Genomic DNA, 23,604 nt, shown 5'->3' with positions numbered 1-23,604 from the left:
ATATTTAACCTGACAAAGTAGGAGATCTGCAACTGTGTAGGGGGTTGTAGTAATAGCAGGTGTGGTGATAGCTGCAGCAGCAGGGGTACAGTGTGAACCATGACAGAGGCAGAAGATTTGCACCTCTGTAGGGGTAGCAGTAGTGGCATTGGTGGCGGTAGTAGCTGAAGGAATACAGTATGAAATCTGACAGACAAGGCAGGAGATTTTTGGCTATGTAGGGGTAGCAGTAGTGGCAGTAGTAGTGTAATGACCGGCGTCACGCACAGGGAGGGAAAAGGGAAAGCCCTGCCCAAGGGAGAGGGAAAGGTGGTGACCCCTGACTCACCTTGCAGCTGGCACCTGACTGCCCTGACGTCCCTAGACGGGTTCCTCACCCGTGCGGCGATCACGTGCCTAAACCCTGGCTTTCCCTAGAATGAGCCCTAGATAGTGAATGGGCCGGTGGGATCGCTAGTCCGCACCACTGACACTAAGAGGGAAACACCAGGGAGAGGACAGACAATACAGACAAACACATACACCCAGGTGGGCGACCACAGCAGACCACAAGGTCCAACAGCGATCCGGAGGGTAACATTCTGGACCAACTACCAGAGAACGCAGCAACACAGCTCCAGAGGGTCAGTATAGAAGTCCAGGCAGGAAGCTCTATATCTGGCAACCAGAGAAGTGTGAGAGGGGAATATAAGAAGGTTGGGAGTGCTGGACAAGGAACAGCTGAGGAGAAGGAGCTACGGATCCCTGAGTGAGCCAAAAAGGGTTGCAAAGCAAACCTAGAAAGCTACCATAAGGAAACAGCCCTATCTTACATAGAGCGCGCAGCCAACCGCTGTGATTTCCTGACCCCGGGTATAACGGAGTCAGGCGTGGGTCTTGACACCCTCGTGACAGTACCCCCCTCTCTACGAGGGGCCTCAGGACTAGGTCTCTCAGGATGAGAGGCATGAAAAGCCCGAACTAGCCTGTCGGCGTTTACCTCAGACGCAGGAACCCACATTCTTTCCTCGGGACCGTAACCTCTCCAATGCACCAGATATTGAAGAGAGCGGCGGACCCGACGAGAATTAACAATTTTGGATATCTGAAATTCTAGATTACCATCCACAACAACAGGAGGGGGTGGCAGCGGTGACGGTTCTAGAGGTGGAACATATTTTTTGAGTAACGACTTATGAAAGACGTTATGGATTTTAAAAGTCTGAGGTAGCTCCAGGCGAAAAGCCACGGGGTTGATGATGGCTACAATTTTGTAAGGGCCAATGAACCTAGGACCCAGTTTCCTTTAATTTAATATTCCTAGTAGACAACTGTAACGGACCGTTTCAGCAGACAAGGGGTTAAAATCCGTTTAGGCGATATGCCCCTTTCTGAGAGACAGGCACAGCTACTGCAGTATACACCAAACTCCCGAACCTGATACAAAGTAGCACTCCAAACTGGAACCTCACGAATAGCTGCTAGCAGACGAACAGGAATCAGCTTACAATCCTGGCAGTCAGTCCCTAACAGCATATAGCGGATCCCCCCAATAACGAGACAAGGCTCCGTGTTGAGGGTCAAACAGTGGTCTGACTGTACTTCACGTACAGCCTCTTTTATTCATAAACCACAAACATAGTACTGCCCACAGGGGTTTGAAATATAACCAATCAGTAATTTACAACACATACAATGTAACTACAGCAACCAATCGTTCACGCCCCCAGAGGACCAGAATGAAGACTGTGACATAGGACAACATATCCCCACAATGCATCATGGTCTCCTCCTCTCTGTCCCGGAGACAACCTGAGGAGCAATCCAATTATCTCCGAGGACAAAGGGAGATCGCCAATACACATGTGAGGACAACAGAACAGACATCACCATTTAAACACACAATGGGACAATGGCACAATAGAAACACACCCAGCATTTTCCTCCCAAGCTGACAAGTTACACTTATTATAAATTGTTACAACTTTGTGAGTTTACATTGGCCATACATATAACTTACATTAATTTAAACAGTATAACTTGGGGACAAACCTATCCAAAATTCACTTGAATAGGTTCAGGGGTTTAAAAGTTAGTATATGGCCCATAATCCAGGGGCAAGAGGCCAGCAGCCAGTCCTCTCCAAAACCCAGTGGCGAGGTTGGTTTCGCCACAACAACCACACATAGTCATTTACTCCTAGGTCCGGACCTGGCGACCGTCTTTTATCAGCCATGCATTTGTATTTACCTCCCATATTTTTCAAGTTAGCTTGCACCTTCTGCCATACCGATGAAAGAGATGACGAAAACCGTTCCTCTTCGGGAACCCCAGAAGACCCCCCCTCTTTGAAAGTACAGAATTGGGGATGAAAACCATATGCACCAAGAAATGGTGACTTGCCAGTGGATTCCTGACGACGATTATTTATGGCAAACTCAGCTAACGGTAAATATGATGACCACAACTCTTGGTTTTCAGATACAAAACATCTTAGATATGTCTCAAGGTTTTGGTTGGTACGCTCAGTCTGTCCATTCGACTGAGGATGGAAAGCTGAGGAAAAGGACAAGTGTACCCCCAAACGGGAACAAAAAGCTTTCCAAAATTTAGAAATAAACTGGGTACCCCGATCCGAAACAACATCGGAAAGGACCCCGTGAAGCTTCACGATTTCACTGACGAATACCTGAGCAAGAGTCTTAGCATTAGGTAGTGCGGGTAACGCAATGAAGTGTACCATTTTGCTAAACCTGTCCACTACTACCAAAAACTGTTTTACCCGCAGACAAAGGTAAGTCAGTGATAAAATCCATTGACAGATGTGTCCATGGTCTATTGGGAATGACGAGTGGTAATAGAGACCCTGCAGGACGTGTATGTGAAACTTTTGCGCGCGCACAGGTAGAACAAGGAGACACAAAATCCAATACATCCTGACGCAACCTTGGCCACCAAAAACGACGAGACAATAGCTCCAAAGTTGCTTTACTACCCGGGTGCCCAGCAAGTGCCGAATTATGATGTTCCTTTAATAGTTCGAAACGCAGGTTCAACGGTACAAACAATTTCTCTGAGGGGCAAGAGACCGGGGCGTCCCCCTGGGCCTCTAACACCTTCCCCTCCAGAGCAGAGTGTACCGCAGAAACAACCACTCCTCTTTGAAGAATGGGTACCGGATCACTCACATTACCCCCTCCAGGGAAACAACGAGATAGTGCATCAGCCTTGGTATTCTTTGCCCCAGGACGATAGGTAATAACAAAGTTAAACCTGGTAAAAAATAGCGACCACCTAGCCTGTCTAGGGGTGAGACGCTTAGCTGATTCGAGGTACAGAAGATTCTTGTGGTCCGTAATCACAGTGACGGGGTGGACCGCCCCCTCTAAAAAGTGACGCCATTCTTCAAACGCTAGTTTAATAGCTAATAGTTCCCTATTGCCAATATCGTAGTTCTTTTCTGCTGTAGATAGTTTTTTTAGAAAAGAAAGCACAAGGACGCCATTTGCCAGGATACGGACCCTGAGACAGCACCGCCCCCACTCCCACCTCTGACGCATCGACTTCAACAATAAAAGGCTGAGAGACATCAGGTTGGACTAGTACAGGTGCCGAGGTAAACCTCTCTTTTAGAGAGGAAAAAGCAACTTTAGCGGCGTCAGACCATTTAGAAAAATCAGTCCCCTTCCTAGTCATGTCAGTAAGGGGTTTTACAATAACTGAATAATTTTTTATGAATTTCCTATAGAAATTCGCGAAGCCCAAGAACCGTTGCAGAGCTTTAAGGTTCTCAGGAAGATCCCAATCTAAAATTGCCTGGACCTTCCTAGGATCCATACGGAAACCTGACGCAGATAAAAAAATAACCTAGGAATTGTATCTCCTGTACGGCGAAGACACATTTTTCAATTTTAGCATATAATTCATTCGTCCGTAGGACCTGCAGTACTTGTCTGACATGCACCTCATGTGTTCTCAGATCAGACGAATAAATTAAAATATCATCTAGGTATATTACCACAAACCTGCCGATTAGATGACTAAAAATGTCATTAACGAAATGTTGAAAGACGGCAGGAGCATTGGTCAGACCGAAAGGCATAACTAGATTTTCATAATGCCCCTCAGGGGTGTTAAAAGCTGTCTTCCACTCATCCCCCTCCTTGATACGAATCAGATTGTAGGCCCCCCTAAGATCAAGTTTGGAGAACCACCTAGCACCCGCAATCTGGTTAAACAGGTCAGGAATGAGAGGAAGAGGGTATGGGTCTCGGATGGTTATCCGATTTAATTCGCGAAAATCTAGGCAAGGACGCAGGCCCCAATCTTTCTTTTTAACGAAGAAAAACCCTGCAGCCACGGGTGAAGAAGAGGGTCTGATGTGTTCTTTAGCCAAGCTCTCGGAGATATAATCCTTCATGGCTTGTCTCTCTGGACCCGAAAGATTATATAACCTGGTCTTGGGTAATTTTGCGCCGGGAATAAGGTTAACCGGGCAATCATAAGGACGGTGAGGTGGTAACTTCTGACAACCCTTTTCAGAAAAAACGTCCTCAAAGTCTGAAATAAATGTAGGTAGGGTAGTTATGGAGGCGACTAAGCAATTGCTATTTAAGCAATTTTCTCTGCACTGCTCACTCCACTCCGATATCTCCCTGGCCTGCCAATCCACCACTGGATTGTGCGCTACCAACCAGGGAAGGCCCAGCACTACCGGAGTGGGAAGCCCCTCCAGAACATAACATGAAAGCATCTCGTTATGGTGGTCCCCTACCCGAAGGTGTAAATTATGAACAATGTGGGTGAGGTTTCTCTGAGACAGAAGAGCAGAATCAATGGCGAATATGGGAATAGGTCTCTGTAGCGTACAGAGAGACAAACCCATAGTGCGGGCAAAATGGGCATCTATCAAATTTACCCCTGCTCCACTGTCTAGAAAGAAAGAAAGAAATAGTCTCCGTCTTAACACCAAAAACAATAACTGCTGGCAACACAAATTGCGATGTACGTATGGAGGAAACATATACCCCCCCCGGCTGACATCCTCCACACAGCCTGGGGTTAGTAGTTTTCCGACGGTCTTTTGTTTCTGAGGAAAGAAGGACAGACATTAATGAAATTACCCCTCTCCCCACAAAAAAAAACAAACCCCACGCCTACGGCGAGCCTCAGGAGGACGGACCTGACGAGTAGTTCCTCCTAGCTGCATAGGCTCGTCTAAGTCTGTACAGACTAACTGCTGCTTGGGAGGGGTTACCAATTGCTCCGGTTTTTTCAACCTGTCCCTAAGGCGTCTATCTATTCGGATAGAAAGGGACATAACCGCATCAAGGGAAAAGGGGGTCTCATATAATGCAAGCGCATCCTTAACCCTCTCGGATAACCCAGAGCAGAACTGACTCCTGAGAGCCGGGTCGTTCCATTGGGTATCCGTAGCCCACCTACGGAAGTCAGAGCAATACTCCTCTACTGGCCGCTCTCCTTGTAGGAGTCTCCGTAAACTTGATTCAGCCAGTGCGACTCGGTCAGGGTCGTCATATATGAGACCCAAGGCCCCGAAAAACTCATCCACTGACCGAAGAGCCTGGGAATCAGAGGGTAAAGAGAATGCCCAGGACTGCGGGTCCCCCTGCAGCAGGGAAATAACAACCCCCACCCGCTGTTCTTCATTACCAGAGGAGTAAGGGCGCAGTTTAAAATATAATTTACAGGCCTCATGGAATGTCAAAAACTTGTCTGATAAGAATAGAACAACATAACACACCACAACTATCTGGCGGCACATTAGATTGCACGCGCAGTGCCCCAAATTTGAAGTAGGAGGACCGACCAAGCATCTTTTTCCATCTCCCCGTTCCTAAAATCGATGCCATATACACGTCCCCTAATAGGGGACGTAACAGGGATTAAACTGATAGGAATAGTACTACTTAACACACCTTATAATAACGCAGAGAGAGGAGTCTGAAGAAGAGGAGTCAGAGGAGGAAGGTGGCTTTGAGGAGGCGGAAGACCAACCACAGCAGGGGTCCCAGGGGGCTTGTTGTCACCTTTCGGGGACCCTTGGTGTTGTACGTGGCTGGGTGGAGGAAGAGACCTTCAATGACATCAGTGAGGACAAGGAACGGGACATGGCTAGCTTGGTATCCAACCTTGTGCAAATGGGGAGTTTGCGGTTGTGCAAATGGACTGTTTGCGGTGCGTTAAACGGGGAGTTTGGTCTCTCACTGTGAAGCGGGCGTAACCCTTACACTACCTGATCGATACAACATCATACCTGATGTTTAAAAGCACGTTATTCCAAACAATTTAGGAATGTTAGGTGCTTTATGCCCTTTATGGATTAAAACCAGACTCTGCGTCAACTCTGTAATTTTCCATGGGAGTTTTGCCATGGATCCCCCTCCGGCATGCCACAGTCCAGGTGTTAGTCCCCTTGAAACAACTTTTCCATCACTATTGTGGCCAGAAAGAGTCCCTGTGGGTTTTAAAATTCTCCTGCCTATTGAAGTCTACGGCGGTTCGCCCGATTCGCCCTTTCGCGAACATTTGCGAAAATTCGCGTTCGCCGTTCGCGAACGGAAAATTTTATGTTCGCGACATCACTATTGTTCAGTTGGTGTCTATCAGTTTGCGGATTGCATCTGGTTGGTGCAGTGGTTGAATAATATTCCATCATGTTCAGCAATCTGTTTTGGCTACTGCTGCTGTATCTGGGCATGGCTGTACACATATCTGTCCCTGTGGTCTGTCGCAGTGCTTGTCCCCAACTATATTCACACTGGCTGCGGTGAGCAGTGGCAGTGCTTCTCTTCCCTATGTCTCCAGTGGCTGATTAGTTAGTGAAGGACAAAAGAAAAGTGCTCCAGCACAACAGTGGGATTATACAGTGGTGGTGCCCGCAGTGTCAGGTAACAGTCCACATATCCCGTCACAGCAAGTAAAATATTCAAAGTATACCGCGGCACTCTCTTTTCTTCATCAATTCAGTATTTATTCACCAATTTCTTAGCGACGTTTCGACCAGTGTGGTCTTTCTCAAGCAATTTACACAGTGAATCAGGTGCAGTATTTAAACCCTTAGGATCCAATCCCATGATGCAGTTAGACTCCTCCCCCTTCATTATGTTCTCACATAACACAATATACGATGCAATATCATTAATTTATATACATATATAAGCATTGTGCATAAAAACTTACATTAGTCGAAGAATCCGGTGGACATACAACCCCCATAGTGGTCCCGATCGCCTCCATATTCGTGCGATGCAAGTGCTAGATCCAGCGTCCCTCATGGTTCACTGCGCATGCGCCCCGGACGTGTATGCGTCCCGCGTCTCTATGGTTTCCATGTGCCTGCGCAGTACTTCTCTTCCGGGCCGCAGTATTATCCTTCCAGGCCTTCGGGTGCATTTGTATATCATATCTGTCACGGCTGTATGTGAGCAACAATAGTATACACAGTAAAGAGCTACTGACCGGACCCAAACTAGGGAGGATAAAGGGTGACCCCTGTCCGACCCTCAAAGCTCTCCCTATGCTGCTAAAGCACATGCCCGGATCCAAATGGCGGAACGAGGCATGCCCACGTGCCTAAGACTGATGACCACTGTAAACCCTACAATAGTGGAAGGGGCACGGCCACCGGTGCCCTACTCAGTATATGGAGGGAACCGTGGCCACCTCAGATCCAGTCAGAAAATAATCAGGTACACAACAATGTCTGTACACTTAGCTGAAGGTGTGGCAGCCGCAGAGAAGATGGATCCAAGGACAGCTGGCAATATCCAGAGTGCTTGCTGCAGCAGAACACAGGTCCAGTGAACTGATAGCTACAAGTGAAGATACTAAAGCAAGAGCTACAACTGAAATGAGAACTATAATCCACGCCCTACAATAGGAGGAGGGGTGATATAAAGAGAGGGAAATCAAGCGCATGAGGAACAACTGGGAGGAAGGAAACCAAAAGTAAAACAGAGCAGTGAGAACTCCTCCCAGCTCTAGTAGTGACATCATCACAGGGGTGGAGAAACAGAGCTGTGAGAACGTCCCAAAGCTCTGGTAGTGACAGTACCCCCCCCTCTACGGGTGGACTCCGGACACCCAGGACCCACCTTCTCAGGATGAGCCCTATGAAATGCCCTGATGAGGCGAGTGGCTTTAATGTCCGACACCGGAACCCACATCCTCTCCTCAGGACCATAACCCTTCCAATGAACGAGGTACTGAAGAGAACCGCGGACAATGCGAGAGTCCACAATTCTGGAAACCTCAAACTCCAGATTGCCATCAACCAAAATCGGAGGAGGAGGCAAAGAGGAGGGTACCGTGGGCTGGACATATGGTTTTAAGAGAGATCTATGAAATACATTATGTATCTTCCAAACCCGTGGAAGATCAAGACGGAAGGCAACAGGATTGATGACTGACAAGATTTTATAAGGTCCAATAAACTTGGGACCCAATTTCCAGGAGGGAACCTTCAGTTTAATGTTTCTTGTAGACAACCACACCAGATCACCCACATTCAGGTCCGAACCAGGCACACGTCTCTTATCAGCCACACGCCTATACCTCTCACTCATCTTTTTAAGATTACTCTGAATCTTTTGCCAAATGGTAGACAAAGACGAGGAAAATCTCTCCTCCTCAGGTAAACCAGAAAGAGCCCCTCCCGAGAATGTCCCAAACTGCGGATGGAACCCATATGCACCAAAGAATGGCGAAGAGCCGGCCACCAAAATCTCCGAGCAATGAGATCTACCGTGGCTCTACTCCCGGGGTGACCAGCAAGAACCGTATCATGATGCTCCTTAAAGAGTTTGTGACGTAGCTCAGGAGGCACAAACAACTTCCCAGAAGGACAACGGGCAGGTGCCTCAGTTTGGGCAGCCTGGACCTCGGCCTCCAAATCGGAATATAGAGCAGAAACAACTACCCCCTCAGCCAAAATGGGACCCGGGTCCTCGGAGTTTCCTCCTCCCGGAAAACAGCGAGAGAGAGCATCAGCCTTCACATTTTTTATCCCAGGTCGGAATGTAACAACAAAATTGAATCTGGAGAAGAACAGAGACCATCTGGCCTGTCTCGGATTCATACGCCTGGCCGACTCCAAGTATGCCAGATTCTTATGGTCGGTAAAAACGGTGATAGGGTGCCTGGCCCCCTCCAACCAATGGCGCCATTCCTCGAAAGCCAACTTGATGGCCAACAACTCCCTATCTCCCACATCATAGTTTCTCTCTGCCGGGGAGAGTTTTTTAGAGAAAAAGACACAGGGTCGCCATTTGGCAGAAGGGCCCTGGGACAAAACCGCACCCACACCCACCTCGGAAGCATCCACCTCAACAATAAAAGGTAAGGAAACATCGGGATGCACCAAGACGGGAGCAGACGCAAAACTCTCTTTAATCTTAGAAAAGGCTGCAAGCGCCTCCTCCGACCAAGAGGAAAAATCCGCCCCCTTTTTTGTCATGTCAGTGAGGGGTTTGACAACAGAGGAATAATTCAAAATGAACTTTCTGTAATAGTTCGCAAAACCCAGAAAGCGCATCAATGCCTTCTGATTCTCAGGAAGCTCCCACTCAAGTACAGCACGGACCTTCTCTGGATCCATACGAAAACCAGAAGCAGAGAGGAGAAAACCCAGAAATTGAATCTCTGATACCATAAAAAGACATTTCTCCAGCTTGGCGTACAATTTATTTCCCCGCAGAATCTGCAGAACCTGAAAAAGATGATCCTGATGGGTCTGAACATCAGGGGAAAAAATCAAAATATCATCAAGATACACCAATACAAATTTCCCCATTAAATGGTAGAAAATACTATTAACAAAATGCTGAAAGACGGCCGGAGCATTCATCAGGCCGAAAGGCATAACGAGATTCTCGAAATGCCCGTTAGGGGTATTAAAGGCCGTTTTCCATTCATCCCCCTCTCTGACCCTGACCAGGTTGTACGCGCCTCTCAAATCCAATTGGAAAACACCTTGGCCCCAACAATTTGGTTGAAGAGGTCCGGGATCAGAGGAAGGGGATAGGGATCGCGAATCGTGATACGGTTCAGCTCCCTAAAATCTAGGCAAGGTCTCAGAGAGCCATCTTTTTTTTTAACAAAAAAAAAACCCGCGGCCACAGGTGACTTTGAGGGACGAATATGCCCCTTCTCGAGACTCTCGGAGATATAAGTTCGCATTGCGATTCTTTCCGGTTGTGAGAGATTGTAGAGGCGTGCTTTTGGCAGCTTGGCGCCGGGAATGAGGTTAATGGGACAGTCAAACTCCCGGTGAGGAGGTAGCTCCTGAACACCGCTCTCGGAAAACACGTCCGAGAAATCAGAGAGAAATGATGGCACAGTTTTAGTAGACACCTCTGCAAAAGTCGCTGTGAGACAATTCTCTCTACAAAAGTCACTCCACTCATTTATTTGCCTTCCTTGCCAATCAATAGTGGGGTTATGTCTAGTGAGCCAGGGTAACCCCAAAACTAGAGGAGAAGGCAATCCGTTAAAGACAAAACAAGATATATCCTCCACATGAGTGTCACCTACAGCTTGCCGGATATTTTGAACAATGCCCTTCAGAGATCTCTGTGAGAGTGGAGCAGAGTCAATAGCAAAAACAGGTATATCCTTTTCTAATGTGCAAACCTGAAAACCATGCATGGCTACAAATCGAGTGTCAATAAGATTGACGGCCGCTCCACTATCGACAAAAATCTCACAAGAAATGACTTTGCTCTCTAGCGCCACCCTGGCAGACAGGAGAAAACGGGAACTGCAGGTCAGAGGAAAAGCATCAATTCCTACATCAACTTTGCCCAAAGTAGCAGATGAAGCAGAGTTTGATGATTTACCTTTTGAGGTTTTACTCTTATTATCACTCTTAGTACAGTTCAAGAATCTCCTAGACGGACAAACATTTGCCAAATGACCTATGCCCCCACAACAAAAACACACCATACTCTGAGGACTAAATCCTCTTTTATCAGGGGCAAGTCGACCTAGCTGCATGGGCTCCTCCTCAGAGGGGAGCGAGACAGGATGAGGCCCCTGCACACTGAATGAGTCCGCACCACTGCCCCTAGACTGACAATGGCTGGACAGAGAGGTCTCGTTTCTTTCTCTTAGACGCCTGTCAAGGCGTACCGCCAATGACATGGCAGACTCTAAGGACGTTGGTCTCTCATGGAAAGCAAACGCATCTTTCAATCTCTCTGAGAGATCATGACAGAACTGACTCCGGAGTGCAGCATCATTCCAACCCGAATCAGCTGCCCATCTCCGAAATTCAGAACAATAAAGCTCCGCAGACAGTTTGTTCTGGCATAAAACACGCAAGTTAGATTCGGCCAGAGCAACACGATCCGGGTCATCAGAAATCTGCCCCAGGGCCACAAAAAATCTTTCCACGGATCGAAGGGAGGGATCCCCTGATGGCAGCGAAAAAGCCCAAGTCTGAGCATTACCCCTGAGCAGGGAGATGACAATCCTCACCCTCTGCTCCTGATTACCAGAGGAGTGGGGACACAAGCAAAAATGGAGTTTGCATGCCTCTCTGAAGCGAACAAAATTCTCACTGCCCCGGAGAACGTTTCCGGAAGTGAGACCTTTGGCTCGCAACAGATTCCATGAGCCGGAGCAGAGCCCAATGCTTGAAGCTGAGTCATAGATTGACGGAGATCTGCTACTTCCAAAGAAAGACCCTGCATGCGGTCAACCAGGCCAGAAAGCGGATCCATGTAAAAAAAGGACGGTTTTGGTGGATTATAATGTCACGGCTGTATGTGAGCAACAATAGTATACACAGTAAAGAGCTACTGACCGGACCCAAACTAGGGAGGATAAAGGGTGACCCCTGTCCGACCCTCAAAGCTCTCCCTATGCTGCTAAAGCACATGCCCGGATCCAAATGGCGGAACGAGGCATGCCCACGTGCCTAAGACTGATGACCACTGTAAACCCTACAATAGTGGAAGGGGCACGGCCACCGGTGCCCTACTCAGTATATGGAGGGAACCGTGGCCACCTCAGATCCAGTCAGAAAATAATCAGGTACACAACAATGTCTGTACACTTAGCTGAAGGTGTGGCAGCCGCAGAGAAGATGGATCCAAGGACAGCTGGCAATATCCAGAGTGCTTGCTGCAGCAGAACACAGGTCCAGTGAACTGATAGCTACAAGTGAAGATACTAAAGCAAGAGCTACAACTGAAATGAGAACTATAATCCACGCCCTACAATAGGAGGAGGGGGAATATAAAGAGAGGGAAATCAAGCGCATGAGGAACAACTGGGAGGAAGGAAACCAAAAGTAAAACAGAGCAGTGAGAACTCCTCCCAGCTCTAGTAGTGACATCATCACAGGGGTGGAGAAACAGAGCTGTGAGAACGTCCCAAAGCTCTGGTAGTGACAATATCCCTATGGCAACTGTGCGCAAGCGCATTTCTTCCAACTATAGCTGCTCACATTCAGAGAAACTAGCCATATCCTCCCTGTGCTTGCTCTGCTTGCCACTCGCTTCTGCAATTGTAACAGTAATCAAAATCTCTTTCTATACCAGGTCGTCCATTTCTTCAGGTATTAGGTTCACATTTAGGGTAGGGTCTAAGCGATATGATTATTTAAATCTTATCTATTAACAAGTGTCTACATTTGTTACCCCTTTTGAATATTTAGTTAGTGAGTGCATCGGGGATATACATGAGAGCTGGCTTCCATCTTCTGTCTGCAGTGTACTAAACACTGAATTCGAGTTTCTTTTTTTATTTTTTTATTGAACATTTTATTTATTTTGGTACAAAACAAAATGTGTATTACAGTACATTGTTATCAGGAATGAACACTATTAAAAGTTTCACAGTGTTACCATGGCATCCATATAGCCAATTGGCAACACAAAATATTGTATAATAACAATTTACAATCCTAACCCCACTAAAGTTATTCCCAAACCTTATTGCAACTCAACCCCCCCTCCCCCCCCCCCCCATTTTCTCCCCCGTCTGGATGTGCCTCCTCTCTACTAAGTCTCATAATCCAATACAATGTGATAAAGTATCTATAAAACCTCAAGATGTCCAAACTGTCCTTTGATATCGTTTGTCAGGTACCATTCTATGTGTTGATAATTACGCATGAGATTTTGTATTTCTACATTTGTCATATGTTTGCCAATAAAGGTCTGCCATTTGTTTAAGAAGATAGTTGAAATATGTTTTTTATTTTTTTCTGCTTTCAATTGGTCCATTAATAAAAAGTACCGCATTTGCCCCTGGAACTCACTGTCAGATGGTGTATGTGGCATCTCAAAGCTACCAATAAAACCCCATCTATCAGTCTCAGAATCTTTTTCCCTTCAGGATAGCAATGAAACAAAACCACGAGTGGCTCACATGGTAGTTCTATCTGCCAAGTCCATTTGATCCAAGATAGTATCCAACTCCAGTAGGTTTGTACCATTGGGCAGGACCATATACAATTATCCAAATCTGCCCTTGACTGGTTACATTTTGGACATTCTGTTATCCTTTCGGGAGCCATATTCGAGGCAGGTAGATTAAATGCAAATATTGCTCTGTGTGTGAGCCTAAACTGCGTCTCTCTCCATCCTTCACATGTGACGGCCTTTCTAACTCTCATCCACCCATTTATCAACTTATCCTTCCACTCTGTTGTTCCCAGTAATGATTTCCACCCCGAGAACAGATGAGCCTGAGTTTTATCATTTTCTCTTTTTCTCAGGGATTTATAGATGGCTGAGAGCGAAAGTTTGTGTTCTTTTTGTCCTAGTAAAGTATCAAAACAATTAGTGACGTATTCCTGACTAACATCTCTTAAACTAGCTTTACAGAAAGACATTACTTGGTAGAATTGTAGAACGTGACTCTCTGGATGCGCATATTTGTCCTGGAATTTCGACAGAGACAGGTATCGAGGTTCCTTGTCATGGAGTAAATGTTTTAAGGATTATATTCCTCTAGACTTCCACGTGTGAAACCATTTATTGTTATTACCTGCATTGAATTCTGGATGATTCCACAAAGGCATATGTTTGGAACACAAAAATGAGAGCCCAAATAATTTCCTCACTTCCTAAGATCTCTTGAGTTTTTCTGTTACCTCGTTTAATCTTAGTTTTAGTTTTCAAGGCATGGGTATAAGAAATTATTTTACCTCGCAGAACAACTTTTGCTGTGTCCCATAATAGAGAATGGTTATCTTTGTGTTGTTTATTATCAGAGATTAATTCTAGATACCATCCCATTAGCAAACCTCTAAAGTTATCATTACCATGAAGGAACGAGGGGAAGCGCCAAATATAGTCAGAGCCTCTTGGGATCGTGTCCTTTATGATCTCGGATAAATGTGCTTAATGTAGTGTCCCTGCTAACCTGTGTGATTTTATTTCCTTCAGGGGCCTTTCTATCCTCATTTACATTTAGAACCGTGTTCATATCCCCACCTGTTACCATGTTCAGGTTATGATCCGTACCTACAATTGAACTAGGATCATTGAAAAAGATCTTATTTTCCCCGTTTGGGCCATATACACTCACCTAAAGAATTATTAGGAACACCTGTTCTATTTCTCATTAATGCAATTATCTAGTCAATCAATCACATGGCAGTTGCTTCAATGCATTTAGGGGGGTGGTCCTGGTCAAGACAATCTCCTGAACTCCAAACTGAATGTCAGAATGGGAAAGAAAGGTGATTTAAGCAATTTTGAGCGTGGCATGGTTGTTGGTGCCAGACGGGCCGGTCTGAGTATTTCACAATCTACTCAGTTACTGGGATTTTCACGCACAACCATTTCTAGGGTTTACAAAGAATGGTGTGAAAAGGGAAAAACATCCAGTATGCGGCAGTCCTGTGGGCAAAAATGCCTTGTGGATGCTAGAGGTCAGAGGAGAATGGGCCGACTGATTCAAGCTGATAGAAGAGCAACGTTGACTGAAATAACCACTCGTTACAACCGAGGAATGCAGCAAAGCATTTGTGAAGCCACAACACGCACAACCTTGAGGCGGATGGGCTACAACAGCAGAAGACCCCACCGGGTACCAGTCATCTCCACTACAAATAGGAAAAAGAGGCTACAATTTGCACGAGCTCACCAAAATTGGACTGTTGAAGACTGGAAAAATGTTGCCTGGTCTGATGAGTCTCGATTTCTGTTGAGACATTCAAATGGTAGAGTCCGAATTTGGCGTAAACAGAATGAGAACATGTATCCATCCTCTGATGGCTACTTCCAGCAGGATAATGCACCATGTCACAAAGCTCGAATCATTTCAAATTGGTTTCTTGAACATGACAATGAGTTCACTGTACTAAAATGGCCCCCACAGTCACCAGATCTCAACCCAATAGAGCATCTTTGGGATGTGGTGGATCGGGAGCTTCGTGCCCTGGATGTGCATCCCTCAAATCTCCATCAACTGCAAGATGCTATCCTATCAATATGGGTCAACATTTCTAAAGAATGCTATCAGCACCTTGTTGAATCAATGCCACGTAGAATTAAGGCAGTTCTGAAGGCAAAATGGGGTCCAACACCGTATTAGTATGGTGTTCCTAATAATTCTTTAGGTGAGTGTATATTTACCAGACAAATCTCACCTACCGGTGATTGAATATGAGCTTTTTGCCATCTTCCCTCTTTATCAGTTTCATGACCAAGTAGCGTATAATTCAGACCTCTGTGGAACAAGATTAAAGTCCCCGCTTTCCTAGCATTTGATGAGGATCCCATTACCTTCCCCACCCACATCTTCTCCATGCAGAAGAAATCCTCCTCAGCTAAATTTGTTTCTTGCAATAAAGCTATACTGTATCTGGTTTAAAGCGGTGCAGGTATTTAAGGACCATATTGCGTTTAGCAGGTGAATGCAAGCCTTTCACATTCCATTATATAATCCGCATTATATAATGTGTAAGAGAGGCTGTAGCACACATCCAGTCAATAATAGTACCCCTCATCCTCCAGATAATAAAACAGTTAAAACAAACATCATATACATTGAAAACCCGACTGGAACTCCATGGAGAATGCAAATGTCCCCCCTCCCTCAAACCTCCATTAATTTCTATAACAACTTCCCTTTTTCCCGCTTGCGAGTAAAGCAACTATTCACTCCCACCTCCCTTCTACCCAACCTATGTAATGACTGCACTCCAATGCATAGCTATCGCTCAAACTATAATGCCCACATAAATACTGAGTGCATTTCTGAACAACTGAACATAAGCCCCCATCATATGGTCGCTCAAGTACTCCCCATGAAGGGGTTACCAGACATGCTCACGTATGTTCTTAATTGTAAAGTTATCCATTGGGCTCCTCTGTAGATCTTGTTAGTCCGCGTTCTCTTGGGTCTTCCCGACGATCCCTAGTCCTTTTCAGAGATTGCAGGTCTGGAAGCACTGACTCATGCTGTTCAGGGCGTCTACTTCCTCTTTTATGTCTGACTTCAATTTCAAGAGAAATGTGCAAGTCGACTGCAGCTTCCTCTGGAGTCAGGAATGTTGTAGATGAGCCATCCGCCTTGTAAATCCTGAGGACTGCTGGGTATAGTAAATCGAAACATGTGCGTCTCTGATAGAGTTCAGAACAAACTGCTGAGAATGCTCTCCTTCTCCTGGTGACTTCTGCTGAGTAATCAGCGAAGATAATCAGCCTTGCTCCTTTCAGCTCAATAGGATCTTCCCTCCTCTTGAAGGAGCAAAGGATGGCAGTTTTATCTTGGAAGTCTAAGTATTTAACTATTACTTGTCTGGGTCGGCGATTTTGCTCCATACTACCTGCACTGCAATCTCTGGTTCTCAGGTCTGGACCCAGCCGGTGAGCCCTTTCCACCTTGCATATATTGTTTAACCCCAGAAGATCAGGTATTTCACGTTCACATATATTGTGTAGCTCTTATGCAGGGATAGATTCAGGGATCCCCACTATTCTCAGATTATTTCTCCTGGATCTATTTTCTAGATCTTCAACTCGTTCCCATAGCTTGTTATTTTCCTTTGTAAGCCTGCGGGTACGTATGTGAAATATTTTCGGCTGTATTAATTTCCAGCGTGTTAATACGGGATTCAGCCTCTTCTATGCAAACTCCCTGATGTTGTAAGTCCTCATGTATTTGTTGCAGCAAGGATTTTAGGGTTGTCGCTAAAGTGGCTTGCAGGTCAGTAGCCAGCTGAGATGCCACTTCTATTGCCAGTAGTTTATAATCTATTCCACCTTGACTGCAAGTGATTTGGTGAGATGTTAGGGGGTAAACCTCCTCATCATCTGCATTTGAGCGTGGAGAGATGTCAGGCGCCATATCTGGTGTCTCTGATCTTTCGGCGGGAACTTCTGGCTGTGTCTTGCTTCTTAATTTCTTGCCCATAGCGACTACAAAATGGTCCATAAAATGTTTCAGGACCTTGAGGAGTTGAAAGAGTTAACAGTCCTTCTAGTCGTGGTTGGTAAGGAGGCAATTAATCACAGCTTTCGGTTAGGGAGTTAGGAGCTTCTCTTCTCTGCTGCTTCACATGTGGGCGCCGGAAATGGAAGTCCGAGTTTCTTTTAGCATTCTGCAGTTTTCAAACCAGCATCTGTAATTAAAAATTTTGTATAGCCACTGAATTATTCAATAAAATGTATCTGTATAGCGCCACCTGTTTTTTCTTTTCTTATTTCTCTGTCCACCGCACTGAGGTGGATGCACATGCTCAGTTCTATCCTTTGACTGTGTCACGGCATTGTGACGTTCGTTGCCGTGCATGCTGGTTGCCAGGGGCAATGTGTTGTTAGTGCAACATGTAGGTGCCTCCTCCTTTCTCCTGGGTCCTTTCCTGTCTGGTGCTGGAGGGGTTAACCACCTGGCTGGGTGTGGCCACTAGGTGTTTTTATTGCCTGTGGATTCCAAGTTTGCTGTCCTCCAGCCTTTGTGTGTGCTGGAGCTTTGCTCCTGTCCTGGATATGCCATCTGTCCAGTGTGAGGGCCAACTAGTTGGACATCGATGTCACCATGATGTCTCCCCAATGTTCCCTCTGTCCTTTACCCATCCTCACCTGTTGTCTGGTTTGGTGTAGTTTATATTATGGGTGTGTTTTTATGTCTAGTTTGGTGTTCCATGTCTGGTAAATTTGTTGTTGTAGTCCAGCATGGTTGCTAGACATTCCCCTTTCTGTGCCTTTGGAAGAGGGCTCCAGTGTTCCCCGGAGGGGGAACTACCAATCAGTGAGCAGCTCTGCCTGCTGCCTTCATGCATCCTGTCTACATGGGGGTCCAGGCAGTTACTGGTGTGCTGGTTCCTATGTTTGGTGTGTGCGCTTCAGTACATATGCACAGGTTCCAGTCATGGTGGCTGTGGCAGGTAAGTGTGTAGTTCTGGTCCTTACCTGCTGATCCAGTAGCTGTTTACGTCCACTTTTTCCTGCATACGGGCGAGACTCTTGTTCATCCGTATCTGGGATGAACAGGTCATCTCAGCCCTTTCCCTATTATGAGTGATTATCAGGGCCCTAGGTTCCTGGGTATGAGCCATCCTACCATTCAGGTCCGCTCATATGGGTAAGAGTCAGGGCAAGGGTAAGGGAAGCATTAGGAGGTGACCTGTTCCCTTATGCCGTCATCCAGGCCTAGTTGCTTTCTCGTCTGCTCCTCATAGTACGGTGGGGAGTTTCCTCCACTCCCCACCATGACTGTATGTCCCATTAGGAGGCCCTCACACTGGACAGATTACATATCCAGGACGGGAGCAAAGCTCCAGCACACACCAAGGCTGGAGGACAACAAACTCTATCCTGGAAGCCACAGGCAATAAGAACACCTAGTGGCCACACCGAGCCTGGTAGTTAACCCTCCAGCACCAGACAGGCAAGGACCCAGCAGGAGGCAACTACATGCTGCACTAACAACACATTGCCCCTGGCAACCAGCATGCATGGCAATGTGTCACGGCGCACAACAAAGACCGTGACACTGCCGTGACAGACTGCCTACTGAGCTGTGGCAGAAAGGACTCGCTTCCAGCTTGACATGTAGCAGAGCTATTGGAGCAATGAATCGAAAGATACAGGACTGGTTCTAAAAAAAAACTTATAGTGACAGTTGCACCTAACTCTACATGTACAATTATTAGTATTTTGTATGTCTCAGATAAGTACTGTCAGTACAGTAGGTCGTCCAGCTTGGTGAATAACGAATACACCTCATGCATTTTTTAACACCTTTTTTTTTTTTTTTCAGAGCAATTTATTAAAGAGGCTCCGTCACCAGGATCATCCCTATTAAACTAGACATAATGGCTGGTAGGGCATATCATGCTTATTAAAACAATACCTTCCTTTGCAGTTGTTTATCCCACAGATAAGAGATAAGTGTTTTTTTCATATGCAAATGAGTAATTGGAGCACCAGGAGGCGGGGCTGAATCGTTTGAGCAAAGCTTTGTAACACCTCCTGTTCTCTGCACACTCCCCCCTTCCATTGATTGACAGGGCTAGACAGCATGCTAAGGGCAGAGCAGTGTCCTCCATTATACATATCTACTGTATATATGTGTATTATACACACTATGTACTATAGCTTCACCACATTGAGATCTGCTCAGAAAGCTAATCTTATTACTGCTTTATTCCCAAACAATATATGATTATAAAGACACCAGTGATGTGTGTAAGCCTATAAGTATGGGGAAAACCAATATATCTATGTGGTAATGCTATAGCTTAGTGGTTAAGTGCTTGGTTTTGCATGTAAAGATCCCAGGTTTAAATATTGGAAGAAACCTTAAAATTTCTTTCTTCGGATATTTTTTTCTTCTTCCACATTTATCTCATAAGAAAAGTCTGTTTCCTTATCATATTGAGAATGTTTTTTTTTTTTTTTTTATAACGCTAATAAATAATAGTGGTTACTTTATAATCATTAGCAAGAATAGGTGCACTGCTGTAGTGGATGCAATCAACAATATTAGCCAATATATCCTTGTATTAGGGAAATACCGGAGCCCGGACACCCTATCAAGGTATCTCAAGTGGCATAGGACCTAACTCTAATCTACCTGTGCCGTATGGGCAATACCAGGTGAGTCGGACCTTAAGCTTCTGTAATTTCAGACACTGGCCCCTGGTTTTGCCCATACGGCACAGGTAGGTTAGCATTAGGTCCTGTGCCACTTGAGATACCTTGACGGGGTGTGCGGGCTCCAGTATGTCCTTAAAACAAGGATATATTGGCTAAAGTCTCATTTTAACAACAGAGTGAGGGTTTAGTCAGATTTTGTTGATTGCATCCACGACAGAAGTGCACCTATTCTTGCTAATGTTTATTTCATATAGTCAATTACATTCACACATTTTGCTATCTGGTGTAGGATGTCTTTGTGGCACTTGTGGTCATCCTCCATTGCAAGCATTTTTTGCTGGGGATCGCCATTTGCAACGGACCACATAGCAGGATTTTCTCTCCCGGGTATAGATGGACAACTGCATATGGGGTTGAGCATTTACTGCCTCTTAAGACCACGTTATTTTGTCATGTAGTTACTTTATAATCCTATAATGTGTCTGTAAATAAACCAGTAAGGCCCCTTTCACACAAGCAAGTTTTCCACGTGGGTGTGATGCGTGACATGAACGCATAGCACCCGCACTGAATCCTGACCCATTAATTTCAATGAGTCTGTGTACATGAGCGATTTTTTTTCACGCATCAGTTCTGCGTTGTTGTATATTCTGTGTTTTTGCTTGCGGATGCAATGCGTTTTTCACTTCTATGGAGCCAGGGCTGCGTGAAAAATGCATTGCATCCGCAAGCCAGTGCAGATGCAATGCTTTTTTCACTGATGGTTGCTAAGAGATATTGTTTGTAAAAATTCCGTTTTTTATCACGCGCGTGAAAAACACATCAAAATGCATTGCACCCGCGCGGAAAAAACTGAACAACTAAATGCAATCGCAGACAAAACTGACTGAACTTGCTTGCAAAGTGGTGCGAGTTTTCCTGAACGCACCCTGAACGTATCCGGACCTAATCCGTCATGCTCATGTGAAAGAGGCCTAATAGATTTTAGCAAAAAAAAAAACACTCTTTTCAATATAGTAATGCTTTATTATTATTATTATTATTATTATATGACTATATTATTTATTATACTATAGTTTTTTTTAATATGGTTTTAAATAAGAGAAAACTTACATATCTCCTGGGACTTGAACCTGGGATCTCTACATGCATAGTAAACCACTATACCAGTAAGCTATGGCACTACCACATAGAATATAAATGCTTATAAATGATTACTAGTGTCTTTCTAATCACATGTTGTGTCTGTGAATAAAGCAGTAATATGTAGATTAGCTTTCTGAGCAGATCTCATTATGGTGAAGCTATAGTACATAGTGTATATGATATTTACATGCTAGGACACCGCTCTGCCCTCAGCCTGCTGTCTAGTCCTGTCTATCAAGGGGAGGGGGTAGTGTGCAGAGCACAGGGGTGTTACATAGCAGTGCTCAAACGATTCAGCCCGCCTCCTGGTGCTCCAATTGCTCATTTTCATATGAATAAAAACACAGATTTCTCTGCAGCTATTAATTGTACAAACAAGAGAAAAGTATCATTTTAAGCATGATGAGCCCTACCAGGAAGTAGGTCTGGTTTAATAGAGTTAATCCTGGTGAAAGAACCTCTTTAAACGTTCTAAATGTAACAATCAATGCCCATCGTGGGGAATAATAAAACTATAAAATAATATATAATTGCAGAAGAACAACCTAGTTCTACAGCTTTATACAGTAAAGCCAAACAATAAATTATGGTCGCAAACCGACCTTCTGATGTGATGCAGTCTCGTAATAGTTCTGACGTTGAGTGAGCGGGCTCAAGGTCACAACACAGAGATAAAAGATGAGTTCCTCGTAATGCCCCTCTTTATTATAATGCCAAAAAAGAAAAAGGAGTTAGAATTAAAATAACTGCAGGGGAAGGGGAAAGAAGGAGGGGTGGCGAAGCGCCAGAGGACTATCAGCAAAAAATCTTTGTAGATAAAAAAGAGAATTTTTTTTTTCATAGAAAATAAGGGAGTGATTGCTGCTGAATAGTGTTATTGATGGATCGATCAGTATAGGCTTCTACCTAAAAGATTCAATTCAGCTCATGCGGGTGAACTGCAATGAGAGCAGGATCAGTGATAAAAAAAAGTACAAGAGTGCTAGGAGCACCAATAACTGTCGGTGCAAGGATGAAGGCTTAAGATACATGAATATTTATGAGATATAGAGAGACAAAATAAGAGTGTGGGGGGGAAGGGTGACTTACTTCACCAGAAAGGAGCTTGCAAGATGCACTCTAAACACCAAGATCACCTTGAGAATTGTGTAGAACTCCAGTGTCCCAATGATGTAATCAGGAACTTCAACGTAAGGTTCAGAAGTTTTTTATTCCATAAAAAGCTCAAAGCATTTTAGGGATAGTAGCAAGTCCCCTTCTTCAGTAGCTTAGACATACACATAACATACAAATTAACATATATATAGGTAAAAGGCTTATTGTCCAGCCAATGGAGATCGTGAAACCGGAGGTGGTGCAAACATTACTTCAGTTTTTGGAATCTATGTAGCAAAATATACATCAAAATAAAAATGCTTGACCCCTAAAAAATAAATCGTATCCAATTTGATCTAAAAGTCCTACCTAATAAACGAAATCATGTTGAATAACTACAAAAGAAAGGCTGGAGTGAGGCAGACCGCAAAATGTGCGTTCCACAGTGAAACACATGTAGAAAGGCAAGAACCGGAAATAGAACCGGAAAGGAATGATGAATAATAATATATCCGGAGTAGTAGTATCCAGGATAGATACATGCGTTCTAGAATGGAACGCACATAGTGAGAGGAGGGTAGTGTGGATTATCCATTGTCGGTACATGCGTTCCAAGGTGGAATGCACATGGTGGACGGGGAAACCACTGAATAGGGGCAAACGCTAATGAAAAGCGCGTGCGTTCCACTCCATAGCTAAATCAGATAGATAAGCATTACAGGTTGGAGAGGGAAATTTGCTAAAACAGAAATAATACTGAATACAAGACAGAAATACCATATATTACATCATTAATTGATTTCATCATGTACTCGATAGATGACAGAAATATATATGTTGACAATTAATTAATATACTATATTAGTACAATATAAATCAATAAAAAACTGAAAAATTATTGGAACTGATAAAACAATAAAATATCAAATTAATAAAAATGATTAATTAGGAATAATTTAATTCTATATCTTAATTGTCAGTTAAATAGATAAAATAATGTATAAATTATGTAAACCTGTATCTATATAATATTTTTTACAATATCACCTCTAAAACGCATAAAACTTATAAAAGGCACCAAGGGCGACTCTAGAGAAGGGATGGGGGGGAGGGTTCAATAGTTACTGTGTTCCAGAGATTCATTTAGACCGAAAGGTGAGGCAATTGAAACAGAAAATCCAAAACATTTCTTTTCTGCATAAACGTTGGTATGATTGAGGGACCCATTCAATAGGTGTCAGATTTAGAAGGGAGGCATCACCTGAATGGGTTTGTGCAAAATGTCTCGAGACGCTATGTT

At 44.7% G+C, this 23,604-nt stretch overlaps 2 protein-coding genes across 2 annotated transcripts in view; one reads left to right on the top strand and one right to left on the bottom strand.

Moving 5' to 3' along the window:
• LOC120991124 (zinc finger protein 585A-like) overlaps nt 1–23,604 on the top strand; it is a 2,129,672-nt gene that overhangs the window by 1,541,551 nt on the left and 564,517 nt on the right. The window lies entirely within an intron of this gene.
• LOC120991886 (oocyte zinc finger protein XlCOF6.1-like) overlaps nt 1–23,604 on the bottom strand; it is a 400,346-nt gene that overhangs the window by 340,844 nt on the left and 35,898 nt on the right. The gene's annotated exons all lie outside the window — the stretch shown is intronic.

Source organism: Bufo bufo, chromosome 2, assembly GCF_905171765.1.
Source record: "Bufo bufo chromosome 2, aBufBuf1.1, whole genome shotgun sequence".
Taxonomy (NCBI): Eukaryota; Metazoa; Chordata; class Amphibia; order Anura; family Bufonidae; genus Bufo; species Bufo bufo.
Note: the sequence above shows the minus strand (reverse complement) of the source record. Positions and strands in the feature narration are given on the sequence as shown.